This window comes from Mustela lutreola, chromosome 5 (assembly GCF_030435805.1).
Source record: "Mustela lutreola isolate mMusLut2 chromosome 5, mMusLut2.pri, whole genome shotgun sequence".
Classification (NCBI taxonomy): domain Eukaryota; kingdom Metazoa; phylum Chordata; class Mammalia; order Carnivora; family Mustelidae; genus Mustela; species Mustela lutreola.
Genome location: NC_081294.1, coordinates 157691414 through 157711972, shown reverse-complemented (window position 1 = coordinate 157711972; position 20559 = coordinate 157691414).

Sequence of the window (20559 nt, the reverse complement as noted above, 5' to 3'; positions counted from 1 at the left end):
CTCCTGTGGTGAAGGCACTGGCCTAGGCCCAGAGTCTGCCGGAGCGCCGGAGCAAAAGGAAAAGCCTTACGTACGCCAGGAGATGGTAATAGGCATAGAGTGCCATGCTAGGCCATGCAGGCTGCTGCAGGGTGTTGTCCGTGTCTGCTTAGTTCGGCTTAGCAAGGTGAACCCCGGGCGCGAACTTGGAGCTCGGGAACTCAAAGCCCAAGATGAAACAGCTCTCCCGCGGCTCTTCTTCCCTGCCGCGAAGAACGAACGACCAAAGCCTTCCTGAGAAAGCAGTAGCGAAGTGCGGGTCGCGCCAAGCTGAAAAATTCTGAGAAAGCGTAGCAGTTGCTGGGAAATCGAGTCGGTTCTGTGGGCTGCTTTCGTTGCTTGCCTTAGCTTAGTATTCGCAGCACGATGGGAGAAACCCGCATAGAGGGAAAGCCTCTTTGCTGGGGCATCCCCTCTGGGAAAGCACAGCATTCTTTGGGAAATCAGAGTCGGGTCTGTGGGATGCTGCCTGCTGCTTGCCGGAGCTAGTCTCCACAGCACGATGTAATAAACCCGCATGCAGCGAAATGCTCTTTGCCTGGGCATCCCCTTTGTCGGAGAGAAGCGCGCTGGCGCCTGTGGAAAGAGCCTTAAGGAAAGGGACACGTCTGTCACTGCAGAGCGACGGAAGCCTGGCTGCTAAGGAGACACGAGGACAAGATTAGGGCAGTGGAAAGGGCTCCACTCGGAGGAAGGAGTCTGGGCAGAAAGCATGCCTGTCCTGAGCCTTTGGGTCTAAGGAGAAAGCGATCCTTGGCCACCTGTCCGTGGTGGAGACATGGGTTTACCACCAGGTGCCTACGCTGAACTCGAGAAACAACGCCCAGAAAGAACTGGCCCTCGGATGCCATCTTCCTCCAGAATGTGGAAGCTTGGAGGAGTCAAGGGGTTTAGGGAAAGGAGTGGGGACAGTCCCCCGAAAGCTCCCTATTCAGTGCACGGGCGGTGTGCAGGGATCCTGTCACCTCTCCTTTCCTGTGGGGAAAGCACTGGCCTAGTCCGTGAATCTGCCTGAGCGCCAGAGTAAAAGGCCAAGCGATGCCTACACCGGGAGATAGTAGTGTGCCTAGAGTGCAATCCTTGGCTACGCACGCTACTGCAGGGTTGTGGCTATGTCTGCTTAGTTCGGCCTGGCAGGGTGAACCCAGGACGCTAACATGGAGCCCAGGAAAGCAAGGCCCAAGAGGCACCAGCTCTCCAGCAGCTCTTCTTGCCTGACGCGACTGAAGCCTTGCTGAGGAAGCAGCGGCGAAGTGCTGTTCACTCCAAGCCAAAGCCTCTGCGAAAGCACAGCATGCGCTGAGAAATGTTCTGCGGGCTGCTGATGCTTGCCTGAGGCCAGTCTCACGGTGGGAGCAACCCCGCATACAGCGAAAGCCTCTTTGCCTGGGCATCTCCCCCTGGGAAAGTGTAGCATTCGTTGGGAAATCAGAGTTGGGTTTGGGGATGCTGTTGCTGCTTGCCTGAGCTAGTCTCCGCAGCACGGTGGAAGATAACCGCATGGAGCGAAATACTCTTTGCCCTAGCATCCCCTCTGCCTGAGAGAGAAGCATGGTTGCACACGTCTGTCACCGCGCTCCCCAGGAGCAAGTGTGGGAAGACGCAGCACGCCGGCCCCGGGGAAGAGAAGGAGCCTTTGGCCTTGGGGTCGGGAAACGCTCGGGAAGCAGGATAGCCTGCCGTGGCACGAACAGCAGGCCGGTGGCAAGACAAGTGTCACCCGCTCCCTGTGCGGAGAGATGGTAGCCTGGCTGCTAAGGAGACATGAGGGGACGACTAGGGCAGGGGCGCATGCTCCACTCTGAGGAAGGAGTCTGGGCAGAAAGCAGGCCTGTCCTGTGCCTCAGCTCACAAGGGGACAGCATCTCCTTGCCACCTGTCCCAAGGTCAGGCTTGGGCTTGCCACCAGGTGCCAAACACGGAATTCGCAGAAACAACCCCATGGAGAAACGGGCAGTCAGATGCCGTCTTCCACCAAGATGTGGCAGGGAGTGTGCCGGGGAAAGAGTGGAGACACTCCCCTACAGTTCCCCATCCCAGTTCACGGGCCGTGTGCAGGGATCCTGTCGCCTCCTCTCTCCTGAGGTGAAGGCACTGGCCTAGGCCCAGAGTCTGACTGAGAAAAGGCAAAGCCTTACCTATGCCAGGAGATGGTAATAGGCATAGAGTGCCATGCTAGGACACGCACGCTGCTTCAGGGTTGTGACTGTGTCTGCTTAGTTTGGCTTAACAAGATGAACCCCAGGCGCGAACTTGGAGCAGGCAAAGCAAGGCCCAAGAGGAACCAGCTCTCCCCCTCCCGCGACAGAGCGAACGACCAAAGCCTTGCTGAGGAAGCAGCAGCGACGTACGGTTCGCGCCAAGCTGAAAACCTCTGTGAAAGCATAGCAGTCGCTGGGAAATCAGAGTCGGTTCTGTGGGCTGCTTTTGTTGCTTGCCTTAGCCTAGTATTCGCAGCACGATGGGAGAAACCCGCATAGAGGGAAAGCCTCTTTGCCGGGGCATCGCCGCTGGCAAAGCACAGCATTCTTTGGGAAATCAGAGTCGGGGAAGAGAAGGAGCCGTTGGCCTTGGGGTCGGGAAACGCGAAAAGCCTCTTTGCCTGGGCTTCTCCCCTAGGAAAGCACAGCATTCGTTGGGAAATCAGAGTTCGTTGGGGAACGCTGCTGCTGCTTGCCTAAGATAGTCTCCGCAGCACGGTGGAATATACCCGCAAGGAGCGAAATTCTCTTTGCCCTAGAATCCCCTCTGCCTGAGAGAGAAGCATGGTTGCACACGTCTGTCACCACGCTCCCCAGGAGCAAGTGTGGGGTAGGCGCAGCACGCCGCCCCCAGGGAAGAGAAGGAGCCGTTGGCCTTGGGGTCGGGAATCGCTCGGTAAGCAGGATAGCCTGCCGTGGCGCGAACAGCAGGCCGGTGGCAAGACAAGTGTCACCCGCTCCCTGTACGGAGAGATGGAAGCTTGGTGCAAAGGAGACGAGGGGATAAGAAGGGCAGGGGCGCGTGCTCCACGCTAAGGAAGGAGTCTGGGCAGAGGCAGGCAGAAGGAGACAGCATCTCCTGGACCACCTGTCCCAAGGACAGCCTTGTGCTTGCCACCAGGTGCCGTACTCGGAACTCACAGAAACAACCCAATGGAGAAAGGGGCAGTCAGATGCTGTCTTCCACCAAAATGTGGCAGCATTGTCGGTGGCAGGGGTGTGCCAGGGAAGGAGTGGAGACAGTCCCCCACAGTACCCCATCCCAGTGCACGGACCGTGTACAGGGATCCTGTGGCCTCCTCCCTCCTGTGGTGAAGACACTGGCCTAGGCCCAGAGTCTGCCTGAGCGCGGGAGCAAAAGGAAAAGCCTTACCTACACCAGGAGATGGTAAAAGGCATAGAGTGCCATGCTAGGCCACGCAGGCTGCTGCAGGGTGGTGACTGTGTCTGCTTAGTTAGGCTTAGCAAGGTGAACCTCGGACTTGAACTTGGAGCCCGGGAACGCAAGGCCCAAGAGGCACCAGCTCTCCCGCGGCTGTACCACTCTGCCGCGACAGAGCGAAAGAAAAGGCCTTGCTGAGAAAGCAGTAGCGAAGTGCGGTTCGCGCCAAGCTGAAAACCTCTGCGACAGCATAGCTGTCGCTGGGAAATCACAGTCGGTTCTGTGGGCTGCTTTCGTTGCTTGCCTTAGCCTAGTATTCGCAGCACGATGGGAGAAGCCCGCATAGAGCGAAAGCCTCTTTGCCGGGGCATCCCCTATGGGAAAGTACAGCATTCTTTGGGAAATCAGAGTCGGGTCTGTGGGATGCTGCCTGCTGCTTGCCGGAGCTAGTCTCCACCGCACGGTGTAATAAACCCGCGTGGAGCGAAATCCTCTTGGCCTGAGCATCCCCTCTGCCTGAGAGAGAAGCGCAGTGGCGCCTGTGGAAAGATTATTAAGGAAAGGGACATGTCTGTCACTGCAGAGCGACGGAAGCCTGGCTGCTAAAGAGACCAGAGGGCACGATTAGGGCAGGGGAAAGGGCTCCACTCTGAGGAAGGAGTCTGGGCAGAAAGCATGCCTGTCCCGAGACTTTGGGCCCAAGGAGATCTCAGCAGCTCCTTGGTCACCTGTCCTTGGTGGAGACATGGGCTTGCCACCAGGCGCCTACCCTGAACTCAAGAAACAACTCCCAGAAGGAACTCGCCATCAGATGCCATCTTCCTCCAGGATGTGGAAGCTTGGAGGAAGCAGAGGGTTTAAGGGGAAGGAGTGGGGACAGTCCCCCAAAGCTAACTATTCAGTGCACGGGCGGTGTGCAGGGATCCTGTCACCTCTCCTTTCCTGTGGGGAAAGCACTGGCCTAGTCCGCGAGTCCGCCTGAGCGCCAGAGTAAAAGGCCAAGCGATGCCTACACCGGGACTTGGTAGTGTGCATAGAGTGCCATCCTTAGCTACGCAAGCTACTGCACGGTTGTGGCTGTGTCTGCTTAGTTCAGCCTGGCAGCGTAAACCCAGGACGCGAACGTGGAGCCCGGGAAAGCAGGGCCCAATTGGCACCAGCTCTCCCGCAGCTCCTCTTCCCTGACGCAACTGAAGCCTTGCTGAGGAAGCAGCGGCGAAGTGCTGTTCGCTCCAAGCCAAAGACTCTGCGGAAGCACAGCATGCGCTGAGAAATGCTCTGCGGGCTGCTGCTGCTTGCCTGAGCCAAGTCAGGCGGTGGGAGAAACCCCGCATACAGCGAAAGCCTCTTTGCCTGGGCGTCTCCCCTGGGAAAGCACAGTATTCGTTGGGAAATCAGAGTTAGGTGTTGGGATGCTGCTTCTGTTTGCCTGAGCTAGTCTCCGCAGCACTGTGGAAGATTCCCGCATGGAACGAAGTACTCTTTGCCCTAGCATCCCCTCTGCCTGAGAGAGAAGCATGGTTGCACACGTCTGTCACCGCGCTCCCCAGGAACAAGTGTGGGGAAGATGCAACACGCCGCCCCGGGGAAGAGAAGGAGTCCTTGGCCCTGGGGTCAGGAAACGCTCAGGAATTAGGATAGCCTGCCGTGGCACGAACAGCAGGTCGGAGGCAATACACGTGTCACCCGCTCCCTGTGCCTAGAGATGGAAGCCTGGATGGGAAGGAGACATGAGGGGACGACTAGGGCAGGGGCGTGTGCTCCACTCTGAGGATGGAATCTGGGCAGAAAGCAGGCAGAAGGGGACAGAATCTCTTTGGCCACATGTCGCAAGGGAAGCCTGGGCATTGCCACCAGGTGCCGTACTCGGAACTCGCAGAAACAACCCCATGGAGAAACGGGCAGTCAGATGCTGTCTTCCACCAAGATGTGGCAGCGTTGTCGGTGGAAGGGGGTGTGCCAGGGAAGGAGTGGAGACCGTCCCCCACAGTACCCCATCCCAGTGCACGGGCAGTGTGCAGGGATCCTGTCGCCTCCTCTCTCCTGTGGTGAAGGCACTGGCCTAGGCCCAGAGTCTGCCGGAGCGCCGGAGCAAAAGGAAAAGCCTTACGTACGCCAGGAGATGGTAATAGGCATAGAGTGCCATGCTAGGCCATGCAGGCTGCTGCAGGGTGTTGTCCGTGTCTGCTTAGTTCGGCTTAGCAAGGTGAACCCCGGGCGCGAACTTGGAGCTCGGGAACTCAAAGCCCAAGATGAAACAGCTCTCCCGCGGCTCTTCTTCCCTGCCGCGAAGAACGAACGACCAAAGCCTTCCTGAGAAAGCAGTAGCGAAGTGCGGGTCGCGCCAAGCTGAAAAATTCTGAGAAAGCGTAGCAGTTGCTGGGAAATCGAGTCGGTTCTGTGGGCTGCTTTCGTTGCTTGCCTTAGCTTAGTATTCGCAGCACGATGGGAGAAACCCGCATAGAGGGAAAGCCTCTTTGCTGGGGCATCCCCTCTGGGAAAGCACAGCATTCTTTGGGAAATCAGAGTCGGGTCTGTGGGATGCTGCCTGCTGCTTGCCGGAGCTAGTCTCCACAGCACGATGTAATAAACCCGCATGCAGCGAAATGCTCTTTGCCTGGGCATCCCCTTTGTCGGAGAGAAGCGCGCTGGCGCCTGTGGAAAGAGCCTTAAGGAAAGGGACACGTCTGTCACTGCAGAGCGACGGAAGCCTGGCTGCTAAGGAGACACGAGGACAAGATTAGGGCAGTGGAAAGGGCTCCACTCGGAGGAAGGAGTCTGGGCAGAAAGCATGCCTGTCCTGAGCCTTTGGGTCTAAGGAGAAAGCGATCCTTGGCCACCTGTCCGTGGTGGAGACATGGGTTTACCACCAGGTGCCTACGCTGAACTCGAGAAACAACGCCCAGAAAGAACTGGCCCTCGGATGCCATCTTCCTCCAGAATGTGGAAGCTTGGAGGAGTCAAGGGGTTTAGGGAAAGGAGTGGGGACAGTCCCCCGAAAGCTCCCTATTCAGTGCACGGGCGGTGTGCAGGGATCCTGTCACCTCTCCTTTCCTGTGGGGAAAGCACTGGCCTAGTCCGTGAATCTGCCTGAGCGCCAGAGTAAAAGGCCAAGCGATGCCTACACCGGGAGATAGTAGTGTGCCTAGAGTGCAATCCTTGGCTACGCACGCTACTGCAGGGTTGTGGCTATGTCTGCTTAGTTCGGCCTGGCAGGGTGAACCCAGGACGCTAACATGGAGCCCAGGAAAGCAAGGCCCAAGAGGCACCAGCTCTCCAGCAGCTCTTCTTGCCTGACGCGACTGAAGCCTTGCTGAGGAAGCAGCGGCGAAGTGCTGTTCACTCCAAGCCAAAGCCTCTGCGAAAGCACAGCATGCGCTGAGAAATGTTCTGCGGGCTGCTGATGCTTGCCTGAGGCCAGTCTCACGGTGGGAGCAACCCCGCATACAGCGAAAGCCTCTTTGCCTGGGCATCTCCCCCTGGGAAAGTGTAGCATTCGTTGGGAAATCAGAGTTGGGTTTGGGGATGCTGTTGCTGCTTGCCTGAGCTAGTCTCCGCAGCACGGTGGAAGATAACCGCATGGAGCGAAATACTCTTTGCCCTAGCATCCCCTCTGCCTGAGAGAGAAGCATGGTTGCACACGTCTGTCACCGCGCTCCCCAGGAGCAAGTGTGGGAAGACGCAGCACGCCGGCCCCGGGGAAGAGAAGGAGCCTTTGGCCTTGGGGTCGGGAAACGCTCGGGAAGCAGGATAGCCTGCCGTGGCACGAACAGCAGGCCGGTGGCAAGACAAGTGTCACCCGCTCCCTGTGCGGAGAGATGGTAGCCTGGCTGCTAAGGAGACATGAGGGGACGACTAGGGCAGGGGCGCATGCTCCACTCTGAGGAAGGAGTCTGGGCAGAAAGCAGGCCTGTCCTGTGCCTCAGCTCACAAGGGGACAGCATCTCCTTGCCACCTGTCCCAAGGTCAGGCTTGGGCTTGCCACCAGGTGCCAAACACGGAATTCGCAGAAACAACCCCATGGAGAAACGGGCAGTCAGATGCCGTCTTCCACCAAGATGTGGCAGGGAGTGTGCCGGGGAAAGAGTGGAGACACTCCCCTACAGTTCCCCATCCCAGTTCACGGGCCGTGTGCAGGGATCCTGTCGCCTCCTCTCTCCTGAGGTGAAGGCACTGGCCTAGGCCCAGAGTCTGACTGAGAAAAGGCAAAGCCTTACCTATGCCAGGAGATGGTAATAGGCATAGAGTGCCATGCTAGGACACGCACGCTGCTTCAGGGTTGTGACTGTGTCTGCTTAGTTTGGCTTAACAAGATGAACCCCAGGCGCGAACTTGGAGCAGGCAAAGCAAGGCCCAAGAGGAACCAGCTCTCCCCCTCCCGCGACAGAGCGAACGACCAAAGCCTTGCTGAGGAAGCAGCAGCGACGTACGGTTCGCGCCAAGCTGAAAACCTCTGTGAAAGCATAGCAGTCGCTGGGAAATCAGAGTCGGTTCTGTGGGCTGCTTTTGTTGCTTGCCTTAGCCTAGTATTCGCAGCACGATGGGAGAAACCCGCATAGAGGGAAAGCCTCTTTGCCGGGGCATCGCCGCTGGCAAAGCACAGCATTCTTTGGGAAATCAGAGTCGGGGAAGAGAAGGAGCCGTTGGCCTTGGGGTCGGGAAACGCGAAAAGCCTCTTTGCCTGGGCTTCTCCCCTAGGAAAGCACAGCATTCGTTGGGAAATCAGAGTTCGTTTGGGAACGCTGCTGCTGCTTGCCTAAGATAGTCTCCGCAGCACGGTGGAATATACCCGCAAGGAGCGAAATTCTCTTTGCCCTAGAATCCCCTCTGCCTGAGAGAGAAGCATGGTTGCACACGTCTGTCACCACGCTCCCCAGGAGCAAGTGTGGGGTAGGCGCAGCACGCCGCCCCCAGGGAAGAGAAGGAGCCGTTGGCCTTGGGGTCGGGAATCGCTCGGTAAGCAGGATAGCCTGCCGTGGCGCGAACAGCAGGCCGGTGGCAAGACAAGTGTCACCCGCTCCCTGTACGGAGAGATGGAAGCTTGGTGCAAAGGAGACGAGGGCATAAGAAGGGCAGGGGCGCGTGCTCCACGCTAAGGAAGGAGTCTGGGCAGAGGCAGGCAGAAGGAGACAGCATCTCCTTGACCACCTGTCCCAAGGACAGCCTTGTGCTTGCCACCAGGTGCCGTACTCGGAACTCACAGAAACAACCCAATGGAGAAAGGGGCAGTCAGATGCTGTCTTCCACCAAAATGTGGCAGCATTGTCGGTGGCAGGGGTGTGCCAGGGAAGGAGTGGAGACAGTCCCCCACAGTACCCCATCCCAGTGCACGGACCGTGTACAGGGATCCTGTGGCCTCCTCTCTCCTGTGGTGAAGACACTGGCCTAGGCCCAGAGTCTGCCTGAGCGCGGGAGCAAAAGGAAAAGCCTTACCTACACCAGGAGATGGTAAAAGGCATAGAGTGCCATGCTAGGCCACGCAGGCTGCTGCAGGGTGGTGACTGTGTCTGCTTAGTTAGGCTTAGCAAGGTGAACCTCGGACTTGAACTTGGAGCCCGGGAACGCAAGGCCCAGGAGGCACCAGCTCTCCCGCGGCTGTACCACTCTGCCGCAACAGAGCGAAAGAAAAGGCCTTGCTGAGAAAGCAGTAGCGAAGTGCGGTTCGCGCCAAGCTGAAAACCTCTGCGACAGCATAGCTGTCGCTGGGAAATCACAGTCGGTTCTGTGGGCTGCTTTCGTTGCTTGCCTTAGCCTAGTATTCGCAGCACGATGGGAGAAGCCCGCATAGAGCGAAAGCCTCTTTGCCGGGGCATCCCCTATGGGAAAGTACAGCATTCTTTGGGAAATCAGAGTCGGGTCTGTGGGATGCTGCCTGCTGCTTGCCGGAGCTAGTCTCCACCGCACGGTGTAATAAACCCGCATGGAGCGAAATCCTCTTGGCCTGAGCATCCCCTCTGCCTGAGAGAGAAGCGCAGTGGCGCCTGTGGAAAGATTATTAAGGAAAGGGACATGTCTGTCACTGCAGAGCGACGGAAGCCTGGCTGCTAAAGAGACCAGAGGGCACGATTAGGGCAGGGGAAAGGGCTCCACTCTGAGGAAGGAGTCTGGGCAGAAAGCATGCCTGTCCCGAGACTTTGGGCCCAAGGAGATCTCAGCAGCTCCTTGGTCACCTGTCCTTGGTGGAGACATGGGCTTGCCACCAGGCGCCTACCCTGAACTCAAGAAACAACTCCCAGAAGGAACTCGCCATCAGATGCCATCTTCCTCCAGGATGTGGAAGCTTGGAGGAAGCAGAGGGTTTAAGGGGAAGGAGTGGGGACAGTCCCCCAAAGCTAACTATTCAGTGCACGGGCGGTGTGCAGGGATCCTGTCACCTCTCCTTTCCTGTGGGGAAAGCACTGGCCTAGTCCGCGAGTCCGCCTGAGCGCCAGAGTAAAAGGCCAAGCGATGCCTACACCGGGACTTGGTAGTGTGCATAGAGTGCCATCCTTAGCTACGCAAGCTACTGCACGGTTGTGGCTGTGTCTGCTTAGTTCAGCCTGGCAGCGTAAACCCAGGACGCGAACGTGGAGCCCGGGAAAGCAGGGCCCAATTGGCACCAGCTCTCCCGCAGCTCCTCTTCCCTGACGCAACTGAAGCCTTGCTGAGGAAGCAGCGGCGAAGTGCTGTTCGCTCCAAGCCAAAGACTCTGCGGAAGCACAGCATGCGCTGAGAAATGCTCTGCGGGCTGCTGCTGCTTGCCTGAGCCAAGTCAGGCGGTGGGAGAAACCCCGCATACAGCGAAAGCCTCTTTGCCTGGGCGTCTCCCCTGGGAAAGCACAGTATTCGTTGGGAAATCAGAGTTAGGTGTTGGGATGCTGCTTCTGTTTGCCTGAGCTAGTCTCCGCAGCACTGTGGAAGATTCCCGCATGGAACGAAGTACTCTTTGCCCTAGCATCCCCTCTGCCTGAGAGAGAAGCATGGTTGCACACGTCTGTCACCGCGCTCCCCAGGAACAAGTGTGGGGAAGATGCAACACGCCGCCCCGGGGAAGAGAAGGAGTCCTTGGCCCTGGGGTCAGGAAACGCTCAGGAATTAGGATAGCCTGCCGTGGCACGAACAGCAGGTCGGAGGCAATACAAGTGTCACCCGCTCCCTGTGCCTAGAGATGGAAGCCTGGATGGGAAGGAGACATGAGGGGACGACTAGGGCAGGGGCGTGTGCTCCACTCTGAGGATGGAATCTGGGCAGAAAGCAGGCAGAAGGGGACAGAATCTCTTTGGCCACATGTCGCAAGGGAAGCCTGGGCATTGCCACCAGGTGCCGTACTCGGAACTCGCAGAAACAACCCCATGGAGAAACGGGCAGTCAGATGCTGTCTTCCACCAAGATGTGGCAGCGTTGTCGGTGGAAGTGGGTGTGCCAGGGAAGGAGTGGAGACCGTCCCCCACAGTACCCCATCCCAGTGCACGGGCAGTGTGCAGGGATCCTGTCGCCTCCTCTCTCCTGTGGTGAAGGCACTGGCCTAGGCCCAGAGTCTGCCGGAGCGCCGGAGCAAAAGGAAAAGCCTTACGTACGCCAGGAGATGGTAATAGGCATAGAGTGCCATGCTAGGCCATGCAGGCTGCTGCAGGGTGTTGTCCGTGTCTGCTTAGTTCGGCTTAGCAAGGTGAACCCCGGGCGCGAACTTGGAGCTCGGGAACTCAAAGCCCAAGATGAAACAGCTCTCCCGCGGCTCTTCTTCCCTGCCGCGAAGAACGAACGACCAAAGCCTTCCTGAGAAAGCAGTAGCGAAGTGCGGGTCGCGCCAAGCTGAAAAATTCTGAGAAAGCGTAGCAGTTGCTGGGAAATCGAGTCGGTTCTGTGGGCTGCTTTCGTTGCTTGCCTTAGCTTAGTATTCGCAGCACGATGGGAGAAACCCGCATAGAGGGAAAGCCTCTTTGCTGGGGCATCCCCTCTGGGAAAGCACAGCATTCTTTGGGAAATCAGAGTCGGGTCTGTGGGATGCTGCCTGCTGCTTGCCGGAGCTAGTCTCCACAGCACGATGTAATAAACCCGCATGCAGCGAAATGCTCTTTGCCTGGGCATCCCCTTTGTCGGAGAGAAGCGCGCTGGCGCCTGTGGAAAGAGCCTTAAGGAAAGGGACACGTCTGTCACTGCAGAGCGACGGAAGCCTGGCTGCTAAGGAGACACGAGGACAAGATTAGGGCAGTGGAAAGGGCTCCACTCGGAGGAAGGAGTCTGGGCAGAAAGCATGCCTGTCCTGAGCCTTTGGGTCTAAGGAGAAAGCGATCCTTGGCCACCTGTCCGTGGTGGAGACATGGGTTTACCACCAGGTGCCTACGCTGAACTCGAGAAACAACGCCCAGAAAGAACTGGCCCTCGGATGCCATCTTCCTCCAGAATGTGGAAGCTTGGAGGAGTCAAGGGGTTTAGGGAAAGGAGTGGGGACAGTCCCCCGAAAGCTCCCTATTCAGTGCACGGGCGGTGTGCAGGGATCCTGTCACCTCTCCTTTCCTGTGGGGAAAGCACTGGCCTAGTCCGTGAATCTGCCTGAGCGCCAGAGTAAAAGGCCAAGCGATGCCTACACCGGGAGATAGTAGTGTGCCTAGAGTGCAATCCTTGGCTACGCACGCTACTGCAGGGTTGTGGCTATGTCTGCTTAGTTCGGCCTGGCAGGGTGAACCCAGGACGCTAACATGGAGCCCAGGAAAGCAAGGCCCAAGAGGCACCAGCTCTCCAGCAGCTCTTCTTGCCTGACGCGACTGAAGCCTTGCTGAGGAAGCAGCGGCGAAGTGCTGTTCACTCCAAGCCAAAGCCTCTGCGAAAGCACAGCATGCGCTGAGAAATGTTCTGCGGGCTGCTGATGCTTGCCTGAGGCCAGTCTCACGGTGGGAGCAACCCCGCATACAGCGAAAGCCTCTTTGCCTGGGCATCTCCCCCTGGGAAAGTGTAGCATTCGTTGGGAAATCAGAGTTGGGTTTGGGGATGCTGTTGCTGCTTGCCTGAGCTAGTCTCCGCAGCACGGTGGAAATTAACCGCATGGAGCGAAATACTCTTTGCCCTAGCATCCCCTCTGCCTGAGAGAGAAGCATGGTTGCACACGTCTGTCACCGCGCTCCCCAGGAGCAAGTGTGGGAAGACGCAGCACGCCGGCCCCGGGGAAGAGAAGGAGCCTTTGGCCTTGGGGTCGGGAAACGCTCGGGAAGCAGGATAGCCTGCCGTGGCACGAACAGCAGGCCGGTGGCAAGACAAGTGTCACCCGCTCCCTGTGCGGAGAGATGGTAGCCTGGCTGCTAAGGAGACATGAGGGGACGACTAGGGCAGGGGCGCATGCTCCACTCTGAGGAAGGAGTCTGGGCAGAAAGCAGGCCTGTCCTGTGCCTCAGCTCACAAGGGGACAGCATCTCCTTGCCACCTGTCCCAAGGTCAGGCTTGGGCTTGCCACCAGGTGCCAAACACGGAATTCGCAGAAACAACCCCATGGAGAAACGGGCAGTCAGATGCCGTCTTCCACCAAGATGTGGCAGGGAGTGTGCCGGGGAAAGAGTGGAGACACTCCCCTACAGTTCCCCATCCCAGTTCACGGGCCGTGTGCAGGGATCCTGTCGCCTCCTCTCTCCTGAGGTGAAGGCACTGGCCTAGGCCCAGAGTCTGACTGAGAAAAGGCAAAGCCTTACCTATGCCAGGAGATGGTAATAGGCATAGAGTGCCATGCTAGGACACGCACGCTGCTTCAGGGTTGTGACTGTGTCTGCTTAGTTTGGCTTAACAAGATGAACCCCAGGCGCGAACTTGGAGCAGGCAAAGCAAGGCCCAAGAGGAACCAGCTCTCCCCCTCCCGCGACAGAGCGAACGACCAAAGCCTTGCTGAGGAAGCAGCAGCGACGTACGGTTCGCGCCAAGCTGAAAACCTCTGTGAAAGCATAGCAGTCGCTGGGAAATCAGAGTCGGTTCTGTGGGCTGCTTTTGTTGCTTGCCTTAGCCTAGTATTCGCAGCACGATGGGAGAAACCCGCATAGAGGGAAAGCCTCTTTGCCGGGGCATCGCCGCTGGCAAAGCACAGCATTCTTTGGGAAATCAGAGTCGGGGAAGAGAAGGAGCCGTTGGCCTTGGGGTCGGGAAACGCGAAAAGCCTCTTTGCCTGGGCTTCTCCCCTAGGAAAGCACAGCATTCGTTGGGAAATCAGAGTTCGTTTGGGAACGCTGCTGCTGCTTGCCTAAGATAGTCTCCGCAGCACGGTGGAATATACCCGCAAGGAGCGAAATTCTCTTTGCCCTAGAATCCCCTCTGCCTGAGAGAGAAGCATGGTTGCACACGTCTGTCACCACGCTCCCCAGGAGCAAGTGTGGGGTAGGCGCAGCACGCCGCCCCCAGGGAAGAGAAGGAGCCGTTGGCCTTGGGGTCGGGAATCGCTCGGTAAGCAGGATAGCCTGCCGTGGCGCGAACAGCAGGCCGGTGGCAAGACAAGTGTCACCCGCTCCCTGTACGGAGAGATGGAAGCTTGGTGCAAAGGAGACGAGGGCATAAGAAGGGCAGGGGCGCGTGCTCCACGCTAAGGAAGGAGTCTGGGCAGAGGCAGGCAGAAGGAGACAGCATCTCCTTGACCACCTGTCCCAAGGACAGCCTTGTGCTTGCCACCAGGTGCCGTACTCGGAACTCACAGAAACAACCCAATGGAGAAAGGGGCAGTCAGATGCTGTCTTCCACCAAAATGTGGCAGCATTGTCGGTGGCAGGGGTGTGCCAGGGAAGGAGTGGAGACAGTCCCCCACAGTACCCCATCCCAGTGCACGGACCGTGTACAGGGATCCTGTGGCCTCCTCTCTCCTGTGGTGAAGACACTGGCCTAGGCCCAGAGTCTGCCTGAGCGCGGGAGCAAAAGGAAAAGCCTTACCTACACCAGGAGATGGTAAAAGGCATAGAGTGCCATGCTAGGCCACGCAGGCTGCTGCAGGGTGGTGACTGTGTCTGCTTAGTTAGGCTTAGCAAGGTGAACCTCGGACTTGAACTTGGAGCCCGGGAACGCAAGGCCCAGGAGGCACCAGCTCTCCCGCGGCTGTACCACTCTGCCGCGACAGAGCGAAAGAAAAGGCCTTGCTGAGAAAGCAGTAGCGAAGTGCGGTTCGCGCCAAGCTGAAAACCTCTGCGACAGCATAGCTGTCGCTGGGAAATCACAGTCGGTTCTGTGGGCTGCTTTCGTTGCTTGCCTTAGCCTAGTATTCGCAGCACGATGGGAGAAGCCCGCATAGAGCGAAAGCCTCTTTGCCGGGGCATCCCCTATGGGAAAGTACAGCATTCTTTGGGAAATCAGAGTCGGGTCTGTGGGATGCTGCCTGCTGCTTGCCGGAGCTAGTCTCCACCGCACGGTGTAATAAACCCGCATGGAGCGAAATCCTCTTGGCCTGAGCATCCCCTCTGCCTGAGAGAGAAGCGCAGTGGCGCCTGTGGAAAGATTATTAAGGAAAGGGACATGTCTGTCACTGCAGAGCGACGGAAGCCTGGCTGCTAAAGAGACCAGAGGGCACGATTAGGGCAGGGGAAAGGGCTCCACTCTGAGGAAGGAGTCTGGGCAGAAAGCATGCCTGTCCCGAGACTTTGGGCCCAAGGAGATCTCAGCAGCTCCTTGGTCACCTGTCCTTGGTGGAGACATGGGCTTGCCACCAGGCGCCTACCCTGAACTCAAGAAACAACTCCCAGAAGGAACTCGCCATCAGATGCCATCTTCCTCCAGGATGTGGAAGCTTGGAGGAAGCAGAGGGTTTAAGGGGAAGGAGTGGGGACAGTCCCCCAAAGCTAACTATTCAGTGCACGGGCGGTGTGCAGGGATCCTGTCACCTCTCCTTTCCTGTGGGGAAAGCACTGGCCTAGTCCGCGAGTCCGCCTGAGCGCCAGAGTAAAAGGCCAAGCGATGCCTACACCGGGACTTGGTAGTGTGCATAGAGTGCCATCCTTAGCTACGCAAGCTACTGCACGGTTGTGGCTGTGTCTGCTTAGTTCAGCCTGGCAGCGTAAACCCAGGACGCGAACATGGAGCCCGGGAAAGCAGGGCCCAATTGGCACCAGCTCTCCCGCAGCTCCTCTTCCCTGACGCAACTGAAGCCTTGCTGAGGAAGCAGCGGCGAAGTGCTGTTCGCTCCAAGCCAAAGACTCTGCGGAAGCACAGCATGCGCTGAGAAATGCTCTGCGGGCTGCTGCTGCTTGCCTGAGCCAAGTCAGGCGGTGGGAGAAACCCCGCATACAGCGAAAGCCTCTTTGCCTGGGCGTCTCCCCTGGGAAAGCACAGTATTCGTTGGGAAATCAGAGTTAGGTGTTGGGATGCTGCTTCTGTTTGCCTGAGCTAGTCTCCGCAGCACTGTGGAAGATTCCCGCATGGAACGAAGTACTCTTTGCCCTAGCATCCCCTCTGCCTGAGAGAGAAGCATGGTTGCACACGTCTGTCACCGCGCTCCCCAGGAACAAGTGTGGGGAAGATGCAACACGCCGCCGCGGGGAAGAGAAGGAGTCCTTGGCCCTGGGGTCAGGAAACGCTCAGGAATTAGGATAGCCTGCCGTGGCACGAACAGCAGGTCGGAGGCAATACACGTGTCACCCGCTCCCTGTGCCTAGAGATGGAAGCCTGGATGGGAAGGAGACATGAGGGGACGACTAGGGCAGGGGCGTGTGCTCCACTCTGAGGATGGAATCTGGGCAGAAAGCAGGCAGAAGGGGACAGAATCTCTTTGGCCACATGTCGCAAGGGAAGCCTGGGCATTGCCACCAGGTGCCGTACTCGGAACTCGCAGAAACAACCCCATGGAGAAACGGGCAGTCAGATGCTGTCTTCCACCAAGATGTGGCAGCGTTGTCGGTGGAAGGGGGTGTGCCAGGGAAGGAGTGGAGACCGTCCCCCACAGTACCCCATCCCAGTGCACGGGCAGTGTGCAGGGATCCTGTCGCCTCCTCTCTCCTGTGGTGAAGGCACTGGCCTAGGCCCAGAGTCTGCCGGAGCGCCGGAGCAAAAGGAAAAGCCTTACGTACGCCAGGAGATGGTAATAGGCATAGAGTGCCATGCTAGGCCATGCAGGCTGCTGCAGGGTGTTGTCCGTGTCTGCTTAGTTCGGCTTAGCAAGGTGAACCCCAGGCGCGAACTTGGAGCTCGGGAACTCAAAGCCCAAGATGAAACAGCTCTCCCGCGGCTCTTCTTCCCTGCCGCGAAGAACGAACGACCAAAGCCTTCCTGAGAAAGCAGTAGCGAAGTGCGGGTCGCGCCAAGCTGAAAAATTCTGAGAAAGCGTAGCAGTTGCTGGGAAATCGAGTCGGTTCTGTGGGCTGCTTTCGTTGCTTGCCTTAGCTTAGTATTCGCAGCACGATGGGAGAAACCCGCATAGAGGGAAAGCCTCTTTGCTGGGGCATCCCCTCTGGGAAAGCACAGCATTCTTTGGGAAATCAGAGTCGGGTCTGTGGGATGCTGCCTGCTGCTTGCCGGAGCTAGTCTCCACAGCACGATGTAATAAACCCGCATGCAGCGAAATGCTCTTTGCCTGGGCATCCCCTTTGTCGGAGAGAAGCGCGCTGGCGCCTGTGAAAAGAGCCTTAAGGAAAGGGACACGTCTGTCACTGCAGAGCGACGGAAGCCTGGCTGCTAAGGAGACACGAGGACAAGATTAGGGCAGTGGAAAGGGCTCCACTCGGAGGAAGGAGTCTGGGCAGAAAGCATGCCTGTCCTGAGCCTTTGGGTCTAAGGAGAAAGCGATCCTTGGCCACCTGTCCGTGGTGGAGACATGGGTTTACCACCAGGTGCCTACGCTGAACTCGAGAAACAACGCCCAGAAAGAACTGGCCCTCGGATGCCATCTTCCTCCAGAATGTGGAAGCTTGGAGGAGTCAAGGGGTTTAGGGAAAGGAGTGGGGACAGTCCCCCGAAAGCTCCCTATTCAGTGCACGGGCGGTGTGCAGGGATCCTGTCACCTCTCCTTTCCTGTGGGGAAAGCACTGGCCTAGTCCGTGAATCTGCCTGAGCGCCAGAGTAAAAGGCCAAGCGATGCCTACACCGGGAGATAGTAGTGTGCCTAGAGTGCAATCCTTGGCTACGCACGCTACTGCAGGGTTGTGGCTATGTCTGCTTAGTTCGGCCTGGCAGGGTGAACCCAGGACGCTAACATGGAGCCCAGGAAAGCAAGGCCCAAGAGGCACCAGCTCTCCAGCAGCTCTTCTTGCCTGACGCGACTGAAGCCTTGCTGAGGAAGCAGCGGCGAAGTGCTGTTCACTCCAAGCCAAAGCCTCTGCGAAAGCACAGCATGCGCTGAGAAATGTTCTGCGGGCTGCTGATGCTTGCCTGAGGCCAGTCTCACGGTGGGAGCAACCCCGCATACAGCGAAAGCCTCTTTGCCTGGGCATCTCCCCCTGGGAAAGTGTAGCATTCGTTGGGAAATCAGAGTTGGGTTTGGGGATGCTGTTGCTGCTTGCCTGAGCTAGTCTCCGCAGCACGGTGGAAGATAACCGCATGGAGCGAAATACTCTTTGCCCTAGCATCCCCTCTGCCTGAGAGAGAAGCATGGTTGCACACGTCTGTCACCGCGCTCCCCAGGAGCAAGTGTGGGAAGACGCAGCACGCCGGCCCCGGGGAAGAGAAGGAGCCTTTGGCCTTGGGGTCGGGAAACGCTCGGGAAGCAGGATAGCCTGCCGTGGCACGAACAGCAGGCCGGTGGCAAGACAAGTGTCACCCGCTCCCTGTGCGGAGAGATGGTAGCCTGGCTGCTAAGGAGACATGAGGGGACGACTAGGGCAGGGGCGCATGCTCCACTCTGAGGAAGGAGTCTGGGCAGAAAGCAGGCCTGTCCTGTGCCTCAGCTCACAAGGGGACAGCATCTCCTTGCCACCTGTCCCAAGGTCAGGCTTGGGCTTGCCACCAGGTGCCAAACACGGAATTCGCAGAAACAACCCCATGGAGAAACGGGCAGTCAGATGCCGTCTTCCACCAAGATGTGGCAGGGAGTGTGCCGGGGAAAGAGTGGAGACACTCCCCTACAGTTCCCCATCCCAGTTCACGGGCCGTGTGCAGGGATCCTGTCGCCTCCTCTCTCCTGAGGTGAAGGCACTGGCCTAGGCCCAGAGTCTGACTGAGAAAAGGCAAAGCCTTACCTATGCCAGGAGATGGTAATAGGCATAGAGTGCCATGCTAGGACACGCACGCTGCTTCAGGGTTGTGACTGTGTCTGCTTAGTTTGGCTTAACAAGATGAACCCCAGGCGCGAACTTGGAGCAGGCAAAGCAAGGCCCAAGAGGAACCAGCTCTCCCCCTCCCGCGACAGAGCGAACGACCAAAGCCTTGCTGAGGAAGCAGCAGCGACGTACGGTTCGCGCCAAGCTGAAAACCTCTGTGAAAGCATAGCAGTCGCTGGGAAATCAGAGTCGGTTCTGTGGGCTGCTTTTGTTGCTTGCCTTAGCCTAGTATTCGCAGCACGATGGGAGAAACCCGCATAGAGGGAAAGCCTCTTTGCCGGGGCATCGCCGCTGGCAAAGCACAGCATTCTTTGGGAAATCAGAGTCGGGGAAGAGAAGGAGCCGTTGGCCTTGGGGTCGGGAAACGCGAAAAGCCTCTTTGCCTGGGCTTCTCCCCTAGGAAAGCACAGCATTCGTTGGGAAATCAGAGTTCGTTTGGGAACGCTGCTGCTGCTTGCCTAAGATAGTCTCCGCAGCACGGTGGAATATACCCACAAGGAGCGAAATTCTCTTTGCCCTAGAATCCCCTCTGCCTGAGAGAGAAGCATGGTTGCACACGTCTGTCACCACGCTCCCCAGGAGCAAGTGTGGGGTAGGCGCAGCACGCCGCCCCCAGGGAAGAGAAGGAGCCGTTGGCTTTGGGGTCGGGAATCGCTCGGTAAGCAGGATAGCCTGCCGTGGCGCGAACAGCAGGCCGGTGGCAAGACAAGTGTCACCCGCTCCCTGTACGGAGAGATGGAAGCTTGGTGCAAAGGAGACGAGGGGATAAGAAGGGCAGGGGCGCGTGCTCCACGCTAAGGAAGGAGTCTGGGCAGAGGCAGGCAGAAGGAGACAGCATCTCCTTGACCACCTGTCCCAAGGACAGCCTTGTGCTTGCCACCAGGTGCCGTACTCGGAACTCACAGAAACAACCCAATGGAGAAAGGGGCAGTCAGATGCTGTCTTCCACCAAAATGTGGCAGCATTGTCGGTGGCAGGGGTGTGCCAGGGAAGGAGTGGAGACAGTCCCCCACAGTACCCCATCCCAGTGCACGGACCGTGTACAGGGATCCTGTGGCCTCCTCTCTCCTGTGGTGAAGACACTGGCCTAGGCCCAGAGTCTGCCTGAGCGCGGGAGCAAAAGGAAAAGCCTTACCTACACCAGGAGATGGTAAAAGGCATAGAGTGCCATGCTAGGCCACGCAGGCTGCTGCAGGGTGGTGACTGTGTCTGCTTAGTTAGGCTTAGCAAGGTGAACCTCGGACTTGAACTTGGAGCCCGGGAACGCAAGGCCCAAGAGGCACCAGCTCTCCCGCGGCTGTACCACTCTGCCGCGACAGAGCGAAAGAAAAGGCCTTGCTGAGAAAGCAGTAGCGAAGTGCGGTTCGCGCCAAGCTGAAAACCTCTGCGACAGCATAGCTGTCGCTGGGAAATCACAGTCGGTTCTGTGGGCTGCTTTCGTTGCTTGCCTTAGCCTAGTATTCGCAGCACGATGGGAGAAGCCCGCATAGAGCGAAAGCCTCTTTGCCGGGGCATCCCCTATGGGAAAGTACAGCATTCTTTGGGAAATCAGAGTCGGGTCTGTGGGATGCTGCCTGCTGCTTGCCGGAGCTAGTCTCCACCGCACGGTGTAATAAACCCGCATGGAGCGAAATCCTCTTGGCCTGAGCATCCCCTCTGCCTGAGAGAGAAGCGCAGTGGCGCCTGTGGAAAGATTATTAAGGAAAGGGACATGTCTGTCACTGCAGAGCGACGGAAGCCTGGCTGCTAAAGAGACCAGAGGGCACGATTAGGGCAGGGGAAAGGGCTCCACTCTGAGGAAGGAGTCTGGGCAGAAAGCATGCCTGTCCCGAGACTTTGGGCCCAAGGAGATCTCAGCAGCTCCTTGGTCACCTGTCCTTGGTGGAGACATGGGCTTGCCACCAGGCGCCTACCCTGAACTCAAGAAACAACTCCCAGAAGGAACTCGCCATCAGATGCCATCTTCCTCCAGGAT